Consider the following 23,589-nt stretch of genomic DNA (forward strand, 5'->3'; position numbering starts at 1 on the left):
ATAATCAGAATCAATAATAAAATGGCCATCCTAAGTCTTTCTGCAACAGGTATCTTTTAGGTGTGTGGAGGATAAGAGCTTTCTGACATGTGGACTGGTGTTTTTGTTCAGCCCAATGAGAATTTATAGCAAACATCATGCCTGTTTCGGGGTTGTGACAAGATAGGATTGACTTCCTCCAGTACAGTCTGCAGAAAGAGTAGGATAGCAGAAGGCTAATTGTGGTTTGTGCCTTATTTAAATGCCCCAATGACTTGTGGGCAGCTTTAAGCTTTCTCCACTCATATCCTTGGCAATCCAAACACTACCTGGCCAAATCCTTACCACTCTGCAGGGAGGTTTCTTAGCTCAGGTATGATGCCTGTAAGTACCATAGGAATAGATTATGTGTTGATTTTGCCAAGAGCTAGGCAATGCAAGTAATAAACAACATGAGCCCCTTTTTTGATCTTAGGTACTAAAGTGGTAGAGTGATACATTAGATACTTAGAGGCAGTGGTCTGACTATAGTCCAAAATATTTATGAAAAATTAGTAGCCCTTGTAATGGGAATGCCATGTAAAAACACCTGAGGCTGCTTGCCTTTCCCAGAAGAACCACTGGAAGCTCCTGACTGTGCTATTCCACTTGAGAAGTGAACAGGATTTGGTCAGCACAGTACCCAGCAGACGCTGGTGTTCCCAAAGCCACCCTGCCCTCACACAGTTCTGCCTCACAGCTGCATTTGTATGGGATGCTCCTTTGCTCTCCCTTATCATTCCGAATCCTCTTCACCAGAGACCTTTCTTTCGCAGACCAAAGTTATTCCAGTAAAGCTGGGTTTTATTGTCTCACTTGTAGATTTTGTGGACAATTATTCACAGGGAAAATATTTATCTTGTTTTTCCCAATCTCATTTCTACACCTGCCAAATTGCCTCACCCTTTCCAATTCCTTCTAATGCCCATGAAGATCCCATTGTATCATTTTGGTCCGTTTCGTAAGCTAAAGAATGTATTGGATTGGGCAGGTCTGGATTTACTGCCAATTATGACAGCTAATTCAAATGTCTGCTAGTATCTCTGGGACAATATAAAGTTCCAATCTTAACCAAAATGGCATCAGACTTCTGGCATGGCTCTGTCATAGTTAGTGTCATTATTAGGAAAAAGATTTACTCCATAATTACCAACTTCATTTGGTTTTTGCAATGAATTCATACATTTATGATGGCAAGTTCTAATAATACTATTTTTTTTGTTAAATCAGCAGCCCTGAAAGAAAGTGAGAAAGTAGAAATCTGAAGTTTGCTCCAAAATATTTGACCCCAAAATGTATGTGGGGAAAAAATATTGTGAACATTTAGTCAATGTGTTAGCTTCAGAAACGTGGTAGTGAATGAATATTGGATTCTTTTCATTATTTTCTTTCTTAAATCTCTTGGATTGTTTGGGTTTTTTAATCCAGTCTTACGATTTTGTGATCCAAAACTTGCATTTTAAACTCTGGATATTTACAGTAATATATGTAATGAATTTTATGGCTTATTTTAAAACAAGTTTTATAAACTATGGATCTTAGGCTGGCTGCCAGATATGAGGAGTATATGGGTCTTCTTGATAAAAACTTGCTGTCACTGAAAAAGATTTATGGTTGCAACAAGATATGAACTGATAGGGGTTTAAGTCCAGCCTCTGCAATAAAGAATTTATGTGCAGTTTCCTCCTCTTTAATCAGTGATTAGAGTAGGAATGTGATGCATTTGAGCCAGTTGGTGCAAACTGTGCTTGTGGGAGTTACTTATTTGACATGACTAGGACTAGTTATGACCTTTACCTTAAGATTTCAGCTCATTCCCCTGGGAATTGAATGAGGCCCTATGGTCTAATCTATCCCCTCAGTTGGGGTGCTACTGTTTCCCACATGCCTGTCTGTGATGCCTAGGGTTGCTGAACCTCTTGTTACTCACTGAGTTTCCAGTGCTCTGAGAAGTCACGCCCCACAGGGATTTGGTATATGAAAGTACCCTAAACTAGAGCATACTTTGATTATCCTAAGGGCACAAAGCATTTTGGGCCATTGCCTGTGGTGCTCTGAAGTAGCTGCTGCTGCTCCCAGAACAGCTGGTAGGCTGGGAAGGAAAGGAGCTGAGCCAACCAGAGTGGAAAAGCCAAGAGAGCTCTACAGGGAAGGGTCCAGTTTCCAAGCACTTGCACTGGGACAGTGGTATGAAAAGTCTGGGGCTGCTGGCCAGGGAGGCTGGTCTGAAGAAAAGACTGAATGGCATAAATTAAACATGATCCAGCATTATAATACATGGGGTGAATTCACAGGAGAAGCTCACAAAACAAAAACTGTGAGTGGGTAGAAGTGAAGCCTTGCCTTATTTACAGAAAGCAGAGTTGATGAGTATGTTGAAAACACATGAAGGTGTGAGTAAAATCAACAAAAAAAGGGGGAGAAGTGCTGGCCCAGTTGCCTGTCCCTGAGTCTATTTGTGTCTTGTGACTTGAACAAAGCAAAGCAGCCAGGGAGAGAGGAAAAGAAAGTTGCAAGAAGGACATCTCTGGAGGGATGTATGAGCAAAAGGAGGTAGTGACCTTTCGTCTCAGTTGACTCACAAACTGTGCTGGTGGGAAGGCAGGGATTATTACTCCATATTCTAGATTACAGTTTGGTGTACAGCTATACACCAACTGTGAAAACTAGAGACTTTCCCGATAGTGTTCTAAAGACCAAATTATCCTTTTACTATCTTTATTTTTTTTCCTTCTCTTACACTTATCTCCTATTCCTCTGTATCCTGTTACTGATTGTGCAAAAAAAGACTGTCAGTGCATTATTCTGAGCTGGGAAAATCTGGTGGCTCCCTGCTCCTATTGTCCCATCCAGATGAGCAAGGAGAACAAGTGAAAGAGAGGGGTAGAACAGAAAACTGCATCTGGAAGGTGGGAGAGGTCCAGGAAAGCACAGTAATGTGAAGAGAATATTTTGTCTTTAGCACAGTGTGCATTTGCTCAGAGTATAATGGAAAGGAAATCTCTGAGCAACATTATAAACATATCTTCCAGCTCTGGTTATGCACACACACATAAATGGCTCAAATTTCACTCCTGTGGATTATTATTGTATCAGCACAACCTTGAACTATATTTATAGTCTTGTAAGCTGCCAAGTTGCAACCTGCTTCTTGTTTTTTCCTGGTGGCAGCCAGCATGGCCTAAAGGGGTGATTGCAGCTGAGTGTCAGTAGAAGAGATTGGAGTCTGGCCCCTCACTCTCTGTGTAGCCACAAGCAATTCCCTGCTTCTCCATACCTCAGTTTCCCCACTGATAATAGCAGGAAGGGTTATTATTCCCAAGGCAATTGTAAGCATTTTATTAGAGCTCCTTGTACTCTTGCTTTTGAACACCTGGTTGAAACCTGGTGGTTTACAGTAGCTGACTATGTGTGATAGCAACAGCTTCTTGTGAGACCCCCTGTTCAGCCCCTGCTGACTGTGAGACACAGCTGCAGAGGACTCTGGTGTAGGTGCCTGTGTCTCCATTAAACCATCACAGCCCCGTGTTCACTGGCATTTTTGCAGGGCAAACACATGGGCTTAAAGGCTCCATTTACAGAATGACAGGATGCCATATCTGTATACTTGAGGAAAACTAATTTTTCTTTCAGGCACTAGGGAAGACTAATTACATTCACCTTTTCTTTTCTAACACAGTTTATACAGAGTTAGGAAAGGCAAGAATGTACAGAAAATGAGAGGAAAGGTCTCTCAGTGCTTGCCAGAGCTCTGGGTACCAACAAACAGGAGTGCAGGTCTGAGGAGGTGGTGGCAGATGCCAGAGCTTGCCCTGCAGTGGGAAGCTGTGCTGATGAGGCCAGCTGCAGAGCTCACTGATTCTTATTTGTCCAATACAGAATTTTCTCACATCTCATGTGACATGACCCTGTTGCCATTGTGCCTGGCCCTCTGGACAGAGTCTTGTTTTGCCAGGGTTCACTTGAGGTCTAAGGCCTGAAAGGTCACAACGTTGCATAGTTATAACTTCCAGCTCCCAGACTGTCCTTTCTATTGCTAGCTCCTCTCTCTGGTTTCTAGGTTTCCTCTCTCCAAATGTGAAGCCTACAGAAACTCATTACTATTTCCTGTAACAATTTTTATAATGTTTGTGATGTGTGGTAGTGTCCACTTTGCAATTTCTATGTGATGACAACAGAAAAATGTTCACAAAATTAGTTTATTATATGTGGTTATATTAATTTTTTTCTTTTATTTTTTAATTTTCATTCCTCTTAAAGCTTCAGGGGCTATTCAGATATTGAGAGGGCTTTCCTTCTTCAGCACATTCCACTCTGTAAGTCCACAAGCCAAAGGATGATGTGATCCCGGCAGCCCAGTTTTTGTGTTGAAAGTGTGCTTTGTGCTAAGGCTCTTCCCCCTGGAGTCTTTGTGCACTTCTCAAAACGATGAAATCTGGGATCATAACTCAGCAGCTAATTAGAATGATGATAACACCTTATCTTTGGCAACTTGCCAGCTCGCCTGACTGCAGCAGTGGTCTTGCCTTGGAGTTTGGTCCCATTTCAATCTCCAGGTCCTTGAGTGCTGTGATTACTCCAAAGGTGTAGGTGTCCCACCATGGTCCATTCCAACCCCACAGCTGGAATGCTGTGGCCTCCCTCCCTCTCTGAGATCCCAACATCAAGTCCAGCTCATCACTGCTCCCTGGTACTCTCAGGGGTCACAAGCAAGAAGAGAAACTATGAAGTTGCAGTGCTGTAAGAGGGAGTGCTTTAGGAGACACACAGACTGCACAGCCCTTCCCCATCACTGGAGGAACTGTGGCTCTTCCTAGGTCACATCCTATACCTTACATCTAGATCTTCATCAAGAGGAAGAAAAAATCAGGAGCAGAGAAGAGCTGGGAAAGATGAACAATCACTTTAAACCTAGGAGTCCAATAAAATACTTCCCTTCTCCATTACTACTCATAACAGAAGAAAAAAAGGCACTATTTCACTATTTGAGCCAGTTCCTGATTGTAGTTTTTTAGGGTGGGATAGGAGAGAGGAAAGGCTGAGTCACAATTTCTGAGCATTCAGCTCTTCCATAATGCTTCATCACCAAGGATTTTAAAGTGGTTTTGACATATGAATGAGTTAAATTTCACCACTTCCTAGTCAGGCCAGGAAAACCTTTGCTGAGTTCATTCACAGATGAAATGGAGCAAGCCTTTAGGTCAGAGTTTTCCAGCCTGGATACTTCATGTTAGATACCACAACTAGAAATAACTTCAAATTGTAGTGGTTTAAAGTGCATTTATCCATGCTTCTACAGCCACAGTAACAAAGAAGTATCTGGATTTATTTTTGATTTAATCAGACTGTGGGATTCAGTAGCCTACTTCTGATCTGGTAACACCAGATACCTCCTCTGCCTCCACCAGAAATTATCTATGAAAGGCTGAAGAGGAGGCAGATTTGCTATTTTCTGCTGAAGGGAGTGTTTCTCACTCTACAAAGTGGTAGCATCCTCCCTTCTTCCCTCTCATTTTCCCTCCCTCTGGTTTTCTGTGTCCAGGTTCATGGTAAAAGCATTAGAGACATTGGAGCCTTCAGCTCCAGGAAAGCCTCCCATCAGGTTCTCATTCCTTCTACTTGTCAGAGCTCTTACATTGAAGAAGCCAGCCCTGTCCAGTCACCATCTACACACAGAGGATAAGAAAATTGCCATGAATTTGCACAACAAAACAATGGCTTGGACACAGTTAAGTCAGGGGAAATCTATGGGAAATGAGCCAAAGTTAAGCGAGTTACCTTGGAACCGTTCTGGGCCCTGAGCCCTGAGTGAGACTTCAAGGACCTGGAGCACTCCTTGAGCTGCCTGTGTGGCAGGGCTGGGGTCTGCTGTCCAACTGATCTTCACTCAGCTGTCTCAATGAGGCTGCTCACCTGGGCTGGAGTTCTCCAGGGAGCTGCCTCCTTTTATCCACCTCCAGCTTCCTTGCCTGGACCTGCCCCAGCTTGTCCTGGCACAAGCTAAGGTACTTCCATCAAAATCTGTGCTCAGGAGCTTCTGAGTAGTTACTCTGGGTATACAGGACCAGGCACAAACCTTTGGCAGAGTACAAGACCTGCTGAGACATCTGGGTTCTCTTCTTCAAGAGTGTGTCTTGCAGGCAGTGCTGCTCTAAGGGGACTTTTGTGACAGTAGCATATTGCAAGGCACTATGAGAGTCCTCAAGGCTCTGGGCTAAAGTTTATTTTGCCTCTGTATCCTGACTGTCTGAGCAGAAAGGCTGGCTTAGCTTGTAAATGTGACTTCACAGAAACATGGCAAAAGACAGAGATACCTTAAGCCACTAAATGCTTCCAGATGGGGGCATTTCTGCTGAACTTTTTACTTCTGCCTCTAAATGAGGCACTGTTAACTTTTTACAAAGATAGAAAAGATTTGAGCCTTAGGTAGAGTTAAGTGTGGTGGGACTTCCTTTCTTTCTTTCTTTCTTTCTTTCTTTCTTTCTTTCTTTCTTTCTTTCTTTCTTTCTTTCTTTCTTTCTTTCTTTCTTTCTTTCTTTCTTTCTTTCTTTCTTTTTTTTGCTTTCTGAGTATTTTAAGTTTTCCTCCTTTCTCTCTTTTTTTTTTCTTTTGTGCAAAACAAAGCAGGTAAGAAGAGGGAAACAACGCTGCTCTTTTAAAAATGCAGCTTGATATATTCCTAGAAGCCTGTAAATAGAGAAAAAACAGGCAAAAGAGGGAGAGCAAGAAAGCTTTGACAGTAATAGCAGTGAGCCAGTGGAACATCTTAAAAGGAACTAGTCTTGTCTTAGGAAATTAAAAAGACATGTGTGTAGCTGTTAAAAAGCCTGAAAAAAGTGTCTGTGATTCTCAAACAAGGCAGACCTGCAGGAGGAAGTTTACAAGATCTAGGAGTAGTAGTATCCGTGACTTTAATCTGGTCTTGGAAATTAATAGTTCTAAGCATGCTGGAAGGAATTAAGACCAAACAAGGGGTTTCAGTTTAGAATCTGAGTCTTTGATGCTTTAGGAAAGTAATTTGATTGCATCAAATGTATCCCAGGGATAGGAACCTTAGTCCATAAATATCACTGATCCACATCATTAAAAAAACTTCAATCTGCACTTTTTTTCCCCTTCTTTTTGCAGTGCTGATATTCTTTGGACATAAGAGGCCCACAGCTGAATCAGCAGGGAGATTGATTTCTCTCTCTCCCTTTAAAAGAGGGAAAGAAGGTCCCTTTGGGTCAGGGTTAAGGGCTTGGAAGGGGCCTAATGGGAAAGTTCATCTCACAGCTGCCAGCAGTATATAGTACCAGGCCCATGGATAACAACAGGATGTGGGTTTTGAGCACTGTCAGCTCCTTCATGATATATTTCTTTTTAATTTTCTCCTTTTAAAATAATACACCAGCTAAGAACATTCTTTATTATCATAACAAAATCTCTGCTCCAGTGACTCTGAGACGTTCCTAATTGTTTTCAATCTGTCAGAAGCGCTTTCTGTTTGCATTTCTGCAACCACTCAAGAGATTGCTGTAAAGAAAACAAACAAAAAAAATTGCCTGGGCTAACTGAGGGGTTGGGTAATGGGTTACAGCACTTTCACCTCGCACAGCACCGCTGAGCAGGAATCAAAAACTGAATTGGTTGGTAATAACTCGAGTATCAGCTTTGTAACAGCCAATTTCGAGCTGTTGTTAGCACTTAAGTCACCAAACAGGTACAGTGACAACCAGTGAGTTAAAAATAAGCTCTGGTATGATGGAAGGCACAGGGAAAACACCCCATTCACCCAAGTGGAGATGGAAAGTGAAGGGGAAGAGTGCATGTAGCTCTTTGCACTGTCATCCTGTGAATGACAAATAGCAGTGCATTTCCCACGGTGAAAAACACATCTGATCTAACTTTTCCTGCTGTTTTCTAAAGAGTGGTCTCATTAACGTGAGAGCAGAGTGATTTCTGGGTACAGCCGTATTCTGAGTGGCTGCTGCTGAGCCTACAAGAGGCAGTGATGCAGGGCAGCCTTGTCCCACCACACATGCATCCTCACCAGCAGCCACGCTGGTCTTGCTGTCTGATGGAGGGAGGGGTGGGAGCACAGGGGCTGCAGCACACAGGCAGCCCAGGGCCCCCCGCAGATATCTGCCGGCAGAGCTGGGACACATGGGCCATGGGAGGAGCACCGAGGAATTTTCCCAGCGTTGTTCCCTGCGTGTGTGGGTGTTGCCTCCCACCATGGAGGCAGCGTCCTGTTATGAGTCTGAGCATTACAGCAGGAAGGGAGTCTCAGCCCCCAGCCCAGAGGGAGCCCCTGCTGTACCACAGGCTGTAGGAGAGAGGTGCTACCTTAAAGAGCTGCAGAACTAAGATGGAAGGAAGCTGCCCCACTGAGCAAGCGAGCTGAGAACGGAAGGCAGCATTCATGTTGCCTTCTAAAAATGCTTGTGAGATTCAAGCCTGTCAATCTTCATTAGTGGTGCAGGGACCAGTGGTCTTTCTGCAGACAGCTTGGATCTCTTCTTGGGCTTGGTGCAAGGATGTAATAGTCATAATGACAGGGGCCCATAACCAGAGAGACACCTGAATTCAGAAGGCAACAACAGAAAACAGAGGAGCTGTAGATCAAGTCCATTGAGGTTTATTCAGGATAACTCAGAAAGATGAAGACAGAATTGGTCACTGAGCTCCTCAATCAGAGCTCGGTGTTACAACCACACATTTCACTGGAACTGTCCTCCCATAGCTCTCCCTGGCCATCAGGGTTCCATATGTCCCTCAGTGCAGAAATAGCTGAAGAAGAGTCGGTGCTGGTTTTGCACACATTAACAGAAAAGCAGAACCACAGGAACTGTCAGTCGGTATGTTTAGGAGGAACTCATCACCCTGGCATCTGGTATGCCCTGAGCTGCTCTCAACTACCGGCACTGAGAAATTCACACTAAACCCAGGAGCTGTGATCACCCCTGGAGAAAGCGCTGGGTGAAGAGTGTGTCAGTGCAGAGGCCCCAGAGCCATGGGCCTGAGTCAGGCTTTTGTTATGAAGGGTGGGAAGAAGGGCCTGTGTCAGAAAGGACTTATCCTGCCAGTTTGGAAGTCATGACTCCTTCTGCTCTGCCACAGACTTCCCACTTGTCCTTCAAGCACATCCTTCAGCTCTCTTTGGCTGCCTGTGTAAGATGGAAGGTGTTGCCATACTCTGTCTCACCAGAGAGCTGTAAGGGGCTCTCTCATAGTCACTTATCCAAAAAAAAGTGCAGCTTAAAGCAAACCATCTTTGGGAGCTCTGCTTGGTCTCAGTACTTGGGAGGAGCCCACAGTAAGAAAAAGACATGAGGTTCCTGTTCCCCACTGCTGCACAGACATGGCTAAGAAGTCTTTTAGTGGGATATGGTTTCCCACCTGTTTTGCACCAGCATAAAAAGTCCTGCTGAATGCAAGGCAGCAGTTGGGTTCATGCTTTTCCACAGGAAATGCTGGACACAGAGATAAGCTCATCCAAGTTAACACTGGGATAACAGCAAATCTTTAACAAGTAGGAATGTGAAGCATGGCAGCTACTGTAGCCATGGGGTATGTGAGGGTTGTGTCACATTTTGAAGCAAAATTGCTTTTCCTCTCACCTTCCTGGGAAAGAGGAGACAGATGGTTAGCTTGACTTGTCAGGAGTGTTGTTGCTACTACTTCTTGTCCTCCCTGTGCCCTTTGGCTGCCTTTGCTCTCTGCAGCAGTGTACAGACATACACAGAGTGGCTGTGGGCAGAGGAGGAGAAAACAAGCTCTAGAACAAAACAGAAAGTATGTTCTCATGCAAACCTCATTAATAATGGAGAGCTAGTGAAGAGAAATGGTACAAAAAACAAGATATTTCTTGTTGGAAAGAGAGGGAACATGCTGCAAAGAGGGAATGTGAAAGGTGAAGGCTTTCAGAGTTTACATCACTCTCCATAAAACAAACTTCAGTCTATTTCACAGTTACTGCAACATTTAGCCAAGCAGTGGAATGACAAACATCACTTAAAAATAAACAAAGAAATCATTTTATGTCAAGATTTTTGCTATCTCATATTCTTTTGTTTTTGGGGTTTTTTTTAATTTCAATTCAATATCTCAAATTTTCTTTCTTACTGCTGGCTTTCCAGAGAACTAAATTCATGCTGAAATGATAAGCCCTTTTCTCAGGTAAGGGAAATAAGGCCCACATAGCACTGCTCAGCAAATGCATGTCCCTTGGAGACATCCTGCCAGCAGGGACTGTGGCTTAGCAAGTCATTCATTATCCAGGGCCATCACGCTACTTTCTGGCCCAGTGGTCCAGATAGATGCTTTAAAGATGCAGTACCTGTAACTCTGCCCAAAGTCTCTGCCACAGTATGACATAAAGTCCTCCTAAGATTGTGGTCCATGAGTTCTTTCTCTTTTATGCTGGTCATTACTCTCAGAAATGCATACGAAATTGATTTCCTTTTCATGACATTGTTTTCAAATGACTCTTCTGTTTTCTTCTGCTTGGTTTCTGGCAATCTCAGTGCCTTGGGAGCTACATAAAATATAATTCAGAGTGTCTCCAAATGCTTCACAGACAAAGTTGTCAGTGCTTGCTCCCCACACCACCTCCCCCACCCCCCACATCCCCGTATTATTGGGTTTGGATGTAGCAAGGAAACTGCAAAGAATGGGGGCATCAGGGTGGTAAAACTGAAATGCAAGAATATAGTAATCAGAAGAAACTATATCCTTTTGAGCTTACAGCAGTAGAACCAAGAGCAGAACTTGGATGCTAAACCTGGTAGTCATTTGGGATGTTGGGTTTTTTAACTACAAAGTTCAGAAAGAGAACACAGAAGAGTCAGTTGCTTTAATATGCACTGCACTTCTGAACAGCAAAGTTCCCAAATAGTAAAACTCTCCCAACAGCTCTCCCTTTGCCTACAAACAGTGAGCTTACATGCAGGGAGGGGGAAAAATGCAGTCACATTCCTTTCGCACTCCCACTCGCCTCTGAGGTTCTTCCACTTCCTTCCTTTGGCTTTTTTTAGAACTGTAGTGTTTTTCTCACGTCCGGCAACAAAGGATGTTTTGTGCTGCTCCTGAGGTTGTTGGTTTCTTTTTTTTTTTTTTTTTTTTTTTTTACTTTAGATACATGTTTGAAAATATAACTCTTGTTTGTGTGGAAGCAAAATTTTTTCCCTCTGGTACTTTACAGATAATGGTCAATTGCTGATGACTTGTTTAGTAGTTAAAATTCTCCCACCAGGATCAACATTTGTATTTTCCTGCAACCTTCTTATTTACTTGTGAAAACCACCATGCTGTAACCCTAAAGGTAGAATGATACTGGGGAGTCAGTGATATTGCAGTGATTTCTCTGCTCTGTTAATGAATAAGAAATGGAATCACTCCAGAATTACCATAATGCAGATGAAAGAAGAGCATGGTGCATAAATTGGTTCAGAAAATGCATAGCTTACAAAATCCACAAAGGTCCCATGTTGTTGCCAGTAAAAAATCCTGTGAAGAGACAAGGAGGAGCAGGTCAATAATGGAATCACAGTCTCCAGCCTGTAGAGTCAGCTCTCCCATTTTACAATAGTGTAACATCATGAAATAAGAGTGGAGATATGCATTCAGGATTAAATCTGTTTAGGGGTTTGTTACATTCTTTTCCCCAGTCACTATAGCTGGGTCTTTGTCACAATGATAAATTGACTGTGGTCACACACATTGACATTATTCACTTTGAGAAGCAAAACTCCAAACATCAGTCATTGGTGTGTCAGGGACCCTGGATATTGGATATTCAGGTATTCAATGTTTCCAATTTATTATAATTTGTAGGCAACCAGACAAGGTGGGGAGAAAGCCCATAGACAGCCTGGAATTTTATCATAAATCTCCAAAAGCCCTAACATAATCTTTAAGACTACCTTCAGTTCCTCAGACAGGGAGCATGAGTGATACAGTGAACCTGATTTTGACCTTTTGCTCTGCAGTGCTGCACAGGTATTATTACACTGTTGGCTTTGGCTTCTGTAGGACTTGGTGCATAAGTATCTCGGAAAGGAAGTATTCCATAGAAAAACATAAGGACTGCTATCTCAGTGCCTGCTTCGTCTTGATAGTCAGGGTGAGGCAAAGAGAAAAGGAGAGGCTGTGAGTCTCCACTGCCTGATGTAGGAATTGCTCCTGGGTTATGCAGATGGGGCTGGAGAGAGGTACCACACACTGTCACTGCAGACATCCTTTGTACTGCACATAAATTAAGAAATACCCATACCCCTGTTACTTGCTGGATGTTTTCCTCAGAGTCCTGAGACATACCAATACCAGCTCTCCAAAACAGTCAGCAAAATGCAGGAACCTGCTGGAGCTCTTACAAAGTGAGCCCTGAATAAGAAAACTATTTGATTGCTGCTTTTGTGGCATGTCTGGCTTCCTATGCCTGCTGCCAAGTTTTCCAGAGTGGAAGGAAGAATTTTCCCCTCTTATATTGCTAAAGCCTTGCAATAGTATTGGAGCCTGCTTTGGTTGGTGTGAGCCATTGGCCTGGGGAACCATAATGCCATGTGCACAAAGTGGGGGAACCTGTGCAGACAATGGATGTCCCTGTGACTTCATGATAGCTCAGCTATGGCTCTATTCTTTGTCTTCTCCCCTAACAAACACTAAGCTGAATGGAGGGAGAAATGTCAGATCTGAGTGGCTTCAGTTGCCCCTCGAATACCACCCTCACTCTGAAAGTCTAGCTCTAGGAACTTGTGCTGTGGTGCCATCAATCCCGACTTTTCTGCTAGACTATTTCTCCTCAGCCTTCCAGAAAGCAGCACATACTGAGCCACAGTCACCCCAGCAGCCCAAGGCCGAGACAGACACATGGAGGCTGCATCACGCCAGGCAGTGAACAGATGCCCGAGGCATGTTTGCTTGTTTTATCCACCAGTTTGGATAAGGGCAGTGATTCTGACAGAGTCAAACACCCAGAGTGGTAAATATCTCAAACAAACACATCTGTTTACCAAAAGTGAGTCTGTCTTCCATTGGGTTTGGCTAACATGAGCTAGCAAACCTGATTTAACCTCAGCCTTTTATTTGGGGTAGGCACAGCAACTTGCAGCTGCTTTTGGAGAGACATTTTCTGTAAATAGCTGGGTGAGGCTGTCACTGGTGAAAGGTGGTGTCATATGGCTGTCCATGGCAAGACTTGGCTGGCACTATGGAACCATGCCAGGAGAAGCTGGTTTTGTCACTGCAGTGGGACGTGCCATGACAGCCCTATGAAAAGTCCTGTCTGGCTTTTCTGTGACCCAAACAGATCCCCAAGGCGTCAGCTGATAGTTTCTAACCCAGCAAGCACCATGGCTTATGCCAGCCCCACACTTCAGTGGGAGCAGGTGGTGCCTGTGGCCGTAGCCAGTGTGCTGAGGTGCAGCAAGATCAGTGCTCCTTCAAACAGAGAAACAGCATTGTCAATGGAGCCTGGGTAAACAGCCTGCTACTCTATGGTCAACTCACTTTGCAAGTCAAGATAAATTAAAAAAAAATTAGTAAAGTTCACTATTTTTTTTTTTATTTATACAGCAGGAATACCCTTAACTACTTGCCCAAGTAACACTTTCAATAAACAGCAACAAGGGGAGGGTGCTGTGAAGGCTTTATCTTGCTCCAATGCTGTCCTACTCATCCCTGTTGCAGCCTCCAGTGAACCCAGGTCACACTGGTCTTGTTTTTCCTATTACTTTAGCTGGCTTACATTTGTTTGGATCCCATTAGAAAAAATATAAAGCTACAGTTTAAACCACCATCCCTAGAGGCAACTCCGATCCTGCTTCAGTAAAGACAAGCAGGTGTTGCTGTGACACCAGCTGACACCTGTGCTGCTTGTCCACCACTGGGACATTTCCCAGATCAGGATAGTGATGCTTTCATGGCCCTCAAGTTTAGTCTGGCACAAAGAGATGAAATACACCTATGTTGCCATTTCCAGAAAATGTGATTTATGATCAGGAAGGATCCACCTTTGAAGGTGGGCAAGCACTGCAAGGACAGAGCTCCAGTAAGCTCAGCCAAGACAGCACCTGGGGCTGTGGTGCTCCATCCCAGCCCTAATGCTGCAGGGAAAGGGAGGGGGTGAAACTGTGTGAGGCTTGGCAAATCTTCATGAAGCCATGGAGGAACTGTACTCAGGAGAGAAAGGCAGCCCCTAGATCTACTCTACAAATCCCAAACAACCTCTGGATAAATTTCAGCTGAAAACTGGCTCTTTCATGCTTGTGATAACTACACTTGACAGCCAAACAGAGACCCTTTCATATTTAAAAATAGAAAAAGCAATTAATTATTGGAGTCAATATAAGCCAGAAGCTGGCAGAGTAGCAGAGCAGTGTCTGCAGTGATCTGACTGTAGCAGAGGCCATAGTGGCTTTAGAGCTCATGCACCCATCAGCCCAGGGGGACATGCCAGCACTCGGAATGCAAAGCTGCTCAAACACAGGCACAAAACAGAGTCATGCCCTAAAGCAGCAGGGTTGGTAGGCAGCAAAAAGAGAAGGCAGCCTCTGAACCCCCTGAAGAGCTTAATGGAGTCAGTGCTACTTTGTCAAACCCAGCCTGGCTCAGATTTGGGCAACTCGAGCTGAAATGCTTGCCTGTCTGGTTTGCTGTTCTCCAGTGGCTGTGCACAGTGCGTGCCAGTGTGTCAGAGGCAAGCCTTGGAGGCTAGTGGGCAAGCCCTGAGAGCCAGAGCCACTGATTTCTCTTTCTCATAGCTGGATAGTCTGATTCAGTGAAGAATGAAACATTGTGCACCAAAGCCAGGCTCAATTTTTTCTGTCTTAGTGTTTACCTGGAATAGACCATGATGTGAGGTGCTGATGGGACTTAGGGATTCCTGGCTTTGTTGCCAGGGACTTAATAGCATTTGACCTTCTGTTGACTCTAAGTCCTTTGGACATTGGAAAATTCCCCAGAAGGGAGCTTTCCTTATCCTCCAGGAAAATCCTATTAGTTTTTTGGGGTTTTTTTACTATAAAGTCCAGATCTTGACACTTGCTAGCTACAGGCTGTCCTTGTGGATTAGCAACCCAGTGAGGTAATGAAAGTCAGCTGCCTTAGACACTTCATTTTCTGCTGCAAGACACTTGCACATGACTGAGGTCGCTGATGTCTGGTGAGCCCAAACCATGTGGAGATTTTTAAGGAGAAGCAGGTCCTGAGCTGGAGGAGGCTGTGACTAGGAAACCGAGGTCGTGCTGCTGTGATGTGAGTCAAGAAGGGACCTTTGATGTACAGTCTTTGGGCAGTTGCCTGGGCCAAAAGCAAACACTGCACAGGAGTTCCACTTTGCTAACAATAATGAAAGCAGTTCCTGGAATGATTTGCTTGTCCTGACAGCAGCACAGTTTGGTTGAAATATGTACAAATTAAAAAAAAAAAAAAATAATAAAAGAGGAATTTGTAAGAGAGGCCCTTCCTTGGACTGGTTGTTCTCACAGCCTCCTTTCCCTGTTCAAATTGGTAATTCCCAGCAAAGCCACGATTCAAGTGCACGGTGACTGCTCTTTCAACATGATCAAAGGAATAATTATATGCAGTGGAATTCTCCAAACACAACAATCGCGTGTGATCCGCCCGGCATGAGCAACTGGCTGCGTGTCTGCAGAAAGCTCCCATTTGCTCCGCAGACAGGCAGTCCCAGGTTGCAGCCAGGGACTGTCCCTGCCTGCCACCACAGAGCTCTTCCTCAGCTGCCTTCCACTGTGTAAGCTCACTCCCTGCTTTTGGGCTGCCCAAGTGGCAGGGGGATGTGGAGGTCCTTTGTTTCTCTGTGTATTCAGGGGATGAAGGGGATATTTTCCTAAAAATCAACTACTGCTTGCTTAGTTTATCCTGGAATGGAAACTTTATTTATAGAAGAAACAGCAGCAACTGGCACCCTGGGTCCTAGCAACAGCAAAGTGAGCTCTGCAGGCCCTGATGGGAAATACTGCAAGGTGCTGTGCTTCAGTGCTCTTGGTCTCCCACTTTGTACATGCCCCATCTCTTCTAGGAGCTGAAAATCAGAAATCAGCCTTTTCTTCATCTACTGAACTGTTTTTTCTACCTCTCAGCAGTCAGCATAGTGTTCTGTGTTCAGGAAAGTGAGGGCTTGTGGGGCCACATGGAGGTGGAACCTCTTCTGGAGTGGAAAAGGTTTCTCTGGTGGCCTGAAGTGGGTCAGCACCAGGCCTCCAGGGCATTTCAGCAATATGGGCTGAGCTGAAAGTCATTGAGCCCCTTGACTCCAACACTCTTCTGCTACATCCTTGGCTGCTGGTTCAAGACCAAAGCTTCCAACTTGCAGGATTATTGCTGGGGCATCCAGCCACTCCATTGCAGTCTACCTGCATCTGCTTTACCCAGACCACACAAGCTCTGTAGGAAATCCCTGGAGCTGCTCATTGATAAAGCTCACCTGAAATCCCTGCTGAAGTGCATGCCTGGGAGGCAGCAGTGTAGATGCTGGTCCAGTCTGCATTTCATCATGCATGTGTGTCCCATCTCATACAAACTATTCCTGGCATGGTCTCTTGTCTCTTTTCAGTTAGGCACTCAGGATGAGCATCTGAAGCCAAGGTTGCCCACGTAATTGATGCCTGGACATGTAGTTTTGGAGTGGTCTGAAACAAACAAATCACCCTCTACACCTTGCGAAATGGAGTCTCGGTTTGTCGATGTACATAGTTGGCCTCATCTATTCATTTTATCTCTTCTTCATTCAATTATTTCTTAAATTAGCCACCAGGTCAGATGGGTACTGTTAAGATGCTGTTGGCTGTTTGGTGGTCTACACTGTATCACCTTCATCAGTTTTTCATATCTTTTTCCACGTGAGACTGTAGATTATCTAGATTGTTTTTGTTAATATGAGACAGATGGGAATTGGGTGTCAAGTTGCGATTCTGAAGTGTAGGAGCTTTATAGCCTTTTTAAAAATGCATGGTATTAAAGATCATTTAAAACAAAATTTGTTTCTGGCATTTAACAGTTAGTGAGGCAAAATAGATTCTTAATAAAGAGGGAGGGTAATTCTTTAGTCTGAATAGTCACCTCTGAACTCCAGGCTGACATAATTACATCTGGGACAAAAAGCCAGACTCTTTCATGCTCTGAATCTGCCATGTTTGCCCTGGTACTGCACAGCTCTCATTCCAGTGGATTGCATTGCCTTTTTCAATCAGATGATGCACAACACAGGAACAATATGGGAGGAGAAACACTGGCATCACTGATATACCTAGGACCTTGTGTGTTAGACAAATCATATTTTGGAGGGCTTACTTTGCCTGGGTCTGTTAGTCAAACCTTCAAAATTAAAAGCAAGAGGCATTTTTTGGAGCTCACACAATTGTAAAATGAGCAGTACACACAACTAGAAAAATGAGGACTTTTGCACATGGCTGAATAACTATACTGGATCTGAAATGAGTATGTCAGCTCCAGGATCCTGTCCTAGTTCTGGCCAGGAGTGGATGCTGGAGGAAAAATGTATGCAAACAGGCAAACATGGCACAGTCCTTGATGCAGTTGTAGGGCTGGGAGTTCCTCAGTCACAGACAGTATCTTTCTGTTTAATATTTCCAATGGACTTTCTTTCCTTCCACGAGTTGGTTTTAACTTTTGGCCTCAGCAACAGCTGATGGCAATGAGTCCCACAGTTTAATTTGCATCGGATGGAAAACTGCTTACTTTCGTTTGCTCAGAACCTGATGCCTGCTAATTGCATTTAATGTCCTCCTTTGGTGGAAAAGAAGAGAAGGGATGGGAGGCTCCAAACTCACCAGGTGACAGGTGCCCCATCTGGCTCATGCTCCACCTCATGCAGTCACTGCGTGGCTCAGCCTCCTGCCCTGGCACTATCTGTGAACTGTGATCCCAGCAGCAGCTTCCAGCAGGCAAAGCCCCTGTGCAGGCCTGCTTGTTGCAGTTCAGCAGGTGAATGGACAGTGACCTGGGCTCCCCTCTTGCTCCATTACATCTTTTATCATTTCTAGCTCAAAGTCAAGTTGATATTACCTGGGATTTCTTCATATGCAAGCTTTGCACTCAGTCAGCTATCCCACACCCCTTGCATGCCAAATAATCCAGAGGGCAGGAAAATGGGATGCTCAAGTGCCCCATCTTGGGTTAACTGGAACAAAAAGGTGATGCAGATCTGAAGTAGCCAGTTTTCAGGTGCCATCCAAGTACCATCACAGAAATCTTAGTGTGGCCATGTGGGAATGTGCGCCAGAAGCTCTGACACCAACTGTCTGCTTATTTATTTACAGAGAATAATTCATGCTCCAAAGCTCACTGACAGCTTCATTTTTTTCTTTCTTAATTTATATCCCTGGAGAAGCTCTTTCCTCATTGACTAGTAGAAACTGCCATCCTGATTTAAACCCCAAGCCAAGGTTAAATATCATGAGTTGTGCAGTACCATGATATCACCCTGTTTAAACTGCCCCCCTCCTTTGGGAGGGATGCACTTCACCCACAAGTTTCATATACTGTGTCTGAAGGATGCTTGTAAACCATATGAGAGGAATTTATTTTTTCTTTTTATTGGTACAAAAATATCATCAGCTTAATCTGGCAAAATTCTCCTAGTGTGGACACATCTGGCAAAACTGTGCTGGTAGTGGAAAACCTCTTTTCACAAGCAAAACAAGTTCTACCAGTACAAGTGTGGGTTTGCCACTGTAACTGAGATGAGGGGAGAAATGGCTCCGGGCAGGACTGAAGGTCTTATCTCCCATGATCAGGAAAAGAGGGTGGATAGTGAGGTGGCAATGTTTGCTATTGATATTAAGTTATTACGGGTAATAAAAATGAAAGTTGACTGCAAAGACTTGCAGAAGGAACTCACTGTAGTGAAGCAATAAAAAAGCTGATAATTTAGATTAGGGTAAAACTTTTAGATAAATTTAAGGTGTTGTGCATGGGAAAAACTCCTAACTGTAGATGCCAGTTGTGATAGATTCTTGAGTTAGCTGTGTCTGTTCAGGAATGAGATCCCTGAGTTGTAATAGCTATGTGAAAACAGCCTCTTTTTCCTTGACAGCAGTGCAAAACAAATCAAACATCAGGAGTTATCAGGAAAAATAGAAAAACCAGAGCTATACAAATTTGCTAGTTCTGCCTTTCCATCTCAGAACGGGTGTATTAGAAATAAAAAAGCACCAAATTTGTGAGGAAAACCTGAAGTATAGGACAACTTCTACATATCTGGGGCTCCCTTGTCAGAAAAAGGGAGTGAAAGAATAGTATAGAGGTGCTGACAACCATGAATGCCCTCCAGCAAGTCTGCTGGAAATTATTTGGGCTGTTTCTTTTCACACAAGACCTATGGGACATCCAGTATGGTGATGGTGGTGCTTTGCTTTGGATGAGCAGAAGGAACAGTTGCAGTCAAACTGTAGAACTCACTCCCACATGATTCTGTGTTGCTAACAATTTGCAAGGTAAAAAGCAATTAAATGTATCTCAGGAAGAATAAAAAAAAAATGACAGCCATGATGTGTAAGCACCCCAGCTCTGTCTCAGGAGATCCCTAAACTAGAAACATCTGGCAATGGATGGAAAATACAAAGGATTTATTCCTATGTTTTTACCTCATTCCCATCCTCTTCCCTGTACCTTCTGTCAGTCTGAGATGAAGACAGGACATTGAGACAGATTGACCTTTGGGCTGACTCATGACTAAAATTCTTAAGTTTGTTATAACACTTATTTATACCACTTTTATTCAGATCATGAGTTGTAAAGAGTGAAAATGAGATTCTCCTACAAGAAAAGTAATCTATGCTTCAGAAGGATTACATTAAAATAATCTTTTTGAGGAAGAATCCAGTGAAATTGAAAATTTAAAAAGTAGTCATTTGAGCATTGGAAAAGCATCACGCAAGTCTCCCTAATAATTTTCTGCTCCTGTCTGTCATCAGCTTATTTCACATATGATCTTAGCTTTCAGTCATCTCTCACATTTTGAAAGTTCACATGATGCAAAAAACAATAAAAATATGTTGATTGGACTGGCTTGGTTTTTCCAGCTCCTGAGAATGGGGAACAACACTTTAATTCCACTTCCCATAGACAGCCATCTGTCCCTGCTCTCACCATTACAGTCACTCGGGGCTTCCTTCCTTGGATAGCTTTAGGAAGAGGCACAGGGTTGGCACATAGGGTGAGACATCTTGCAGGCTGACCCTTGTAGTTTCTGGTTTTTTCTAATAGAGCTGCTTCTTCTCCAACCCTAAACTTTCTAGCCTGATGCCTGCACTGACAGGTTTTCTGGCTGCTCTTAAGATTTGTTAGACAACTCTTAGGCTTCACCAGACATTTGGCTTCATTTTGGTGCCGGTCAATGGATCATCAAGTTTAGAAGTGAACACCCAGAGTGCTTTCAGAAGAGCTGCAGGAAGTAGGTAATTAATTATTAAGAAGTAATTAGCACAGAAAAAAAATTGCATCAAAGTAGGGATTTAAAACTTATCTGGAAGAGTTAATGTTCCTCCTTGTAAATGCTTGTAAGGAAATGTGGAGCAGCTGATAGTGCCAAACATGCACATAAACCCCAGTGTGTAGATTGTGGATTTTTGAGACACTTAAGGACAGCTGGAGGGGGCTGCACAACTGATACTATCACTTGCACAAGTAGCTCACTAAAGAGCCACGGTCCAAGCAGTCACTGCAATGACTGGAAATGGAAAGTTAAGGAAGGAGTTGCTCTGTGTTTCTCCTCTAACCTGACCCTCTGGCCAGGAGGAGCTGTGGTACTCAGGTGCTGATGAGAAGGGACTGGTGACACTTTCCATGAGTGTATGCTCCTACCAACTGCAGCTTCACATGCATGGGACAGCAAGCACCTTGGAGAAACACCTCTCCCTGGGACACTAGATGGCTGCTTGTCCTTCTCAGGGAGGAAGTAGCTTCCATTTAAGGAGCTGGAGAGGTTCTTGGCACTGATTGCAGCAAAGCATCCCAAACTCTGGATCCCATTGGCAGAAAGGCCAGGGGCAGCTTGAGCTCATGCTTTGGAAGTACCATCTTTTGTCAGCTTGAGATTTTCCAGAATTTCCAAGCAGAGAGAAAGAGAGGGGTATGAGGAAGCTATTAAAGATATATAAAATAAACTTGGAGCAGGGAGGAAAGTGTGTTTAATTGAGGAGCTGTGCACTTTATTCGAGAGAAGGATCGGTAAATGCCTGTTATTTCAACAAAGACTTTTTCTGTCGTGAACAAGAGAAGCAGATGTTTAAAAGACGGACAGGAAGCGGCTGTGACAAATGAAAGGATTTTTGATTGAATTCATGAGCTGTGTTTCCTGCCAGTAATTCATTCAGCTGTAGGCTAGATCAAAACATAATATTATGGTTTAATCAGCACGCTTTTAAACATGAAGCCAGGATATACAAGTCCTTGGTGCTACAGGTAAAAAGCCATGAGTACATTTGGCTCAGAAGCTTATTTTTAAAGCATTATTCATTCTTTTTCTTTTAAGCAAGCAAACACCTGAGAGCGCCTAGAGAGCCATGTTTTGGAGTATGCACAGGCAGGTGTAGAAAGAGTACAGCACTCTCAGGGCATGGCAGATGAAATAGGCTGCCTGAAAATACAATCCCACTTGCACTGCAGCCAGAGAAAACTCCATTTCCTATCAATTGTGGGAGCATTAGATCAAGCTGGTGAGTGTGTGTACATGTGTATGCACGCTGCAAGTGTTAATTTTGATGTTTCCTGCTTCTCTCCCATCCTCCTAATGAATTCTATTTGTTTACAGCCTCAAGGAAAGCTTGTCACTAGAAATTTCCTTTTGAGTTTTCAGCTCAAGATTTCACAACCACAGAACCATTGCAACACAGTGATAAACAAGCTGAGGGAGGCAACTCTAGAGAATTGAGGCCTCTCTTTTTCACCATTTAGTTAAGTAAATAGTTACCAAATGTGCTGAGAGATAGAGAACTTTATCCCTAGCTGTAATGAGTATTAGCAAAAGTGGATTTTTTTCCTATCCAAAAAATTAGAGTAGGCACAGGAACTGCTTATCCTTACACCACTCCTTGTCAGAAAGGGTCAGATGGTGGGATGTACTTCTGGGACTGTAGCACTGGGCTGTGGGAGAGCAGGGAAAATGGAAAAGAGGGGTTGCAAAAGCTGCCTAAAGCTTAGGGTCACCAAAATGGATTTACATTTCTCAGGCCAAACACAGGACCTGGCTGAAGCTGAGAAATAATAACCAAGATGTGCCCCATGCACAGACACCAGCTGCCCTCCATCCCCCTTGGCCAGGCTCTCGAAGGAGGGGTGAGGACACAAAAGCAGCCTCTGCCAGGTTTCCTCCCCTGCAGGGCTGCAGTCAGCATGGCTTGGCTGCTGGCTGGGTCAGCGCCTCTTCCTGCACCGAGTGTGTCCTGTGCTGGCCTTAGTCCTTGGCTGATAAGCACAATATCCATAGATCTGCTGTGATTACCAGCAGGCTTTCTCTGCTCCATTTAATCCTCTGTAAAGTTTCTACAGGTGACCCTCTCATTATATCAATGCATTGGGGAAAGCCCTCAGTCATGACTTCCAGGGTGCTCTAGGACAATGTGGATAAAGGCTGCTTTCTGGAGATTGGGAAGAAATTACACAGCACAGATTTTCTTTGCTTAAAAAAAAAAAGTGCTTTGGATCAGCTAAAACTTCTTAACAATACTTGTGAAATTTAGCAAGTGGTTTTAGTGACGGCAGAACAGGCATATCTTGACATTTTTGAAATAACTGTTGTTTTGTTTTTTTTCTGGGAAACAAAGTTTTGTTTTGAAGCTTGTCTCAGCTTTGTAATAATAGAGTATGGTAAGAGAGAAAAATCATTCCAGGGAAACTAAATTCAACTTCAAAATTTTTGTTTAAGTTGAATGTATATTTTTTTCTTCAACCCAAGCTGAATAGATCTTTTAACTTCTTTGAATATTAACAAAAGTGGATTTTTCTACTGCCCAAGTGGTGGCAAGTAAAAATTATTATTATTTTAAAATAATATTAATACTAATACTAATACTACTCATAATAATATTAATGGTAACAATTTAAAAAATATTTCCCAATTTCTTTCTAATTCAATATGCAGCATAATTACTGATAGGAGAAAGCAAATCAGATGGGGAGGACCAGGTCCCTTACTTATGCAGAGAAGACACCACATACATTTCTGGATTCACACACTAAACCAGTTGAGCTAAAGAATAAAGACAGGGAAACTAAATTATCTTTCCTCACTTCCAGTAGCAGAAAACAGAGGAGCTGCCTGATCTTTCAGTGCACACCTGAGCCCACATCAGAGGAGCTAAAGAAGGTGTGGTGGGATCTGCTGCCAGCCAGCTGTTTGAAGCCACTCAAATCATAGAAGCATAGAATTATTTTGGTTGGAAGGGACCTTTGAAGGTCATATAGTTCCAAACCAAGGGCCAAAATTGGGGACATCTTTCACTTGACTATGTTGCTCAGAGCACTGTCCAACCTGGCCTTGAAGGTTTCCAGGGATGGGGCATCCAGAACTCTGGGGAACCTGTGCCAGTGTTCACTACTTTAATC

The 23,589-nt window shown here is 43.6% G+C and overlaps 1 protein-coding gene and 1 long non-coding RNA gene across 3 annotated transcripts in view; one reads left to right on the plus strand and one right to left on the minus strand.

The window, feature by feature from the left end:
* The window catches only part of MAML2 (mastermind like transcriptional coactivator 2), a 209,331-nt gene that overhangs the window by 37,680 nt on the left and 148,062 nt on the right, over positions 1 to 23,589 (plus strand). The gene's annotated exons all lie outside the window — the stretch shown is intronic.
* Positions 9,626 to 11,052, minus strand: LOC135295533 (uncharacterized). The gene is made up of 3 exons (XR_010357660.1): positions 10,946 to 11,052; positions 10,340 to 10,537; positions 9,626 to 9,750 (listed from the first exon to the last, which is right to left on the minus strand). It is a non-coding gene; the product is annotated as an uncharacterized LOC135295533 (long non-coding RNA).

The sequence above is a fragment of the Passer domesticus genome, chromosome 2 (assembly GCF_036417665.1).
Source record: "Passer domesticus isolate bPasDom1 chromosome 2, bPasDom1.hap1, whole genome shotgun sequence".
Classification (NCBI taxonomy): Eukaryota; Metazoa; Chordata; class Aves; order Passeriformes; family Passeridae; genus Passer; species Passer domesticus.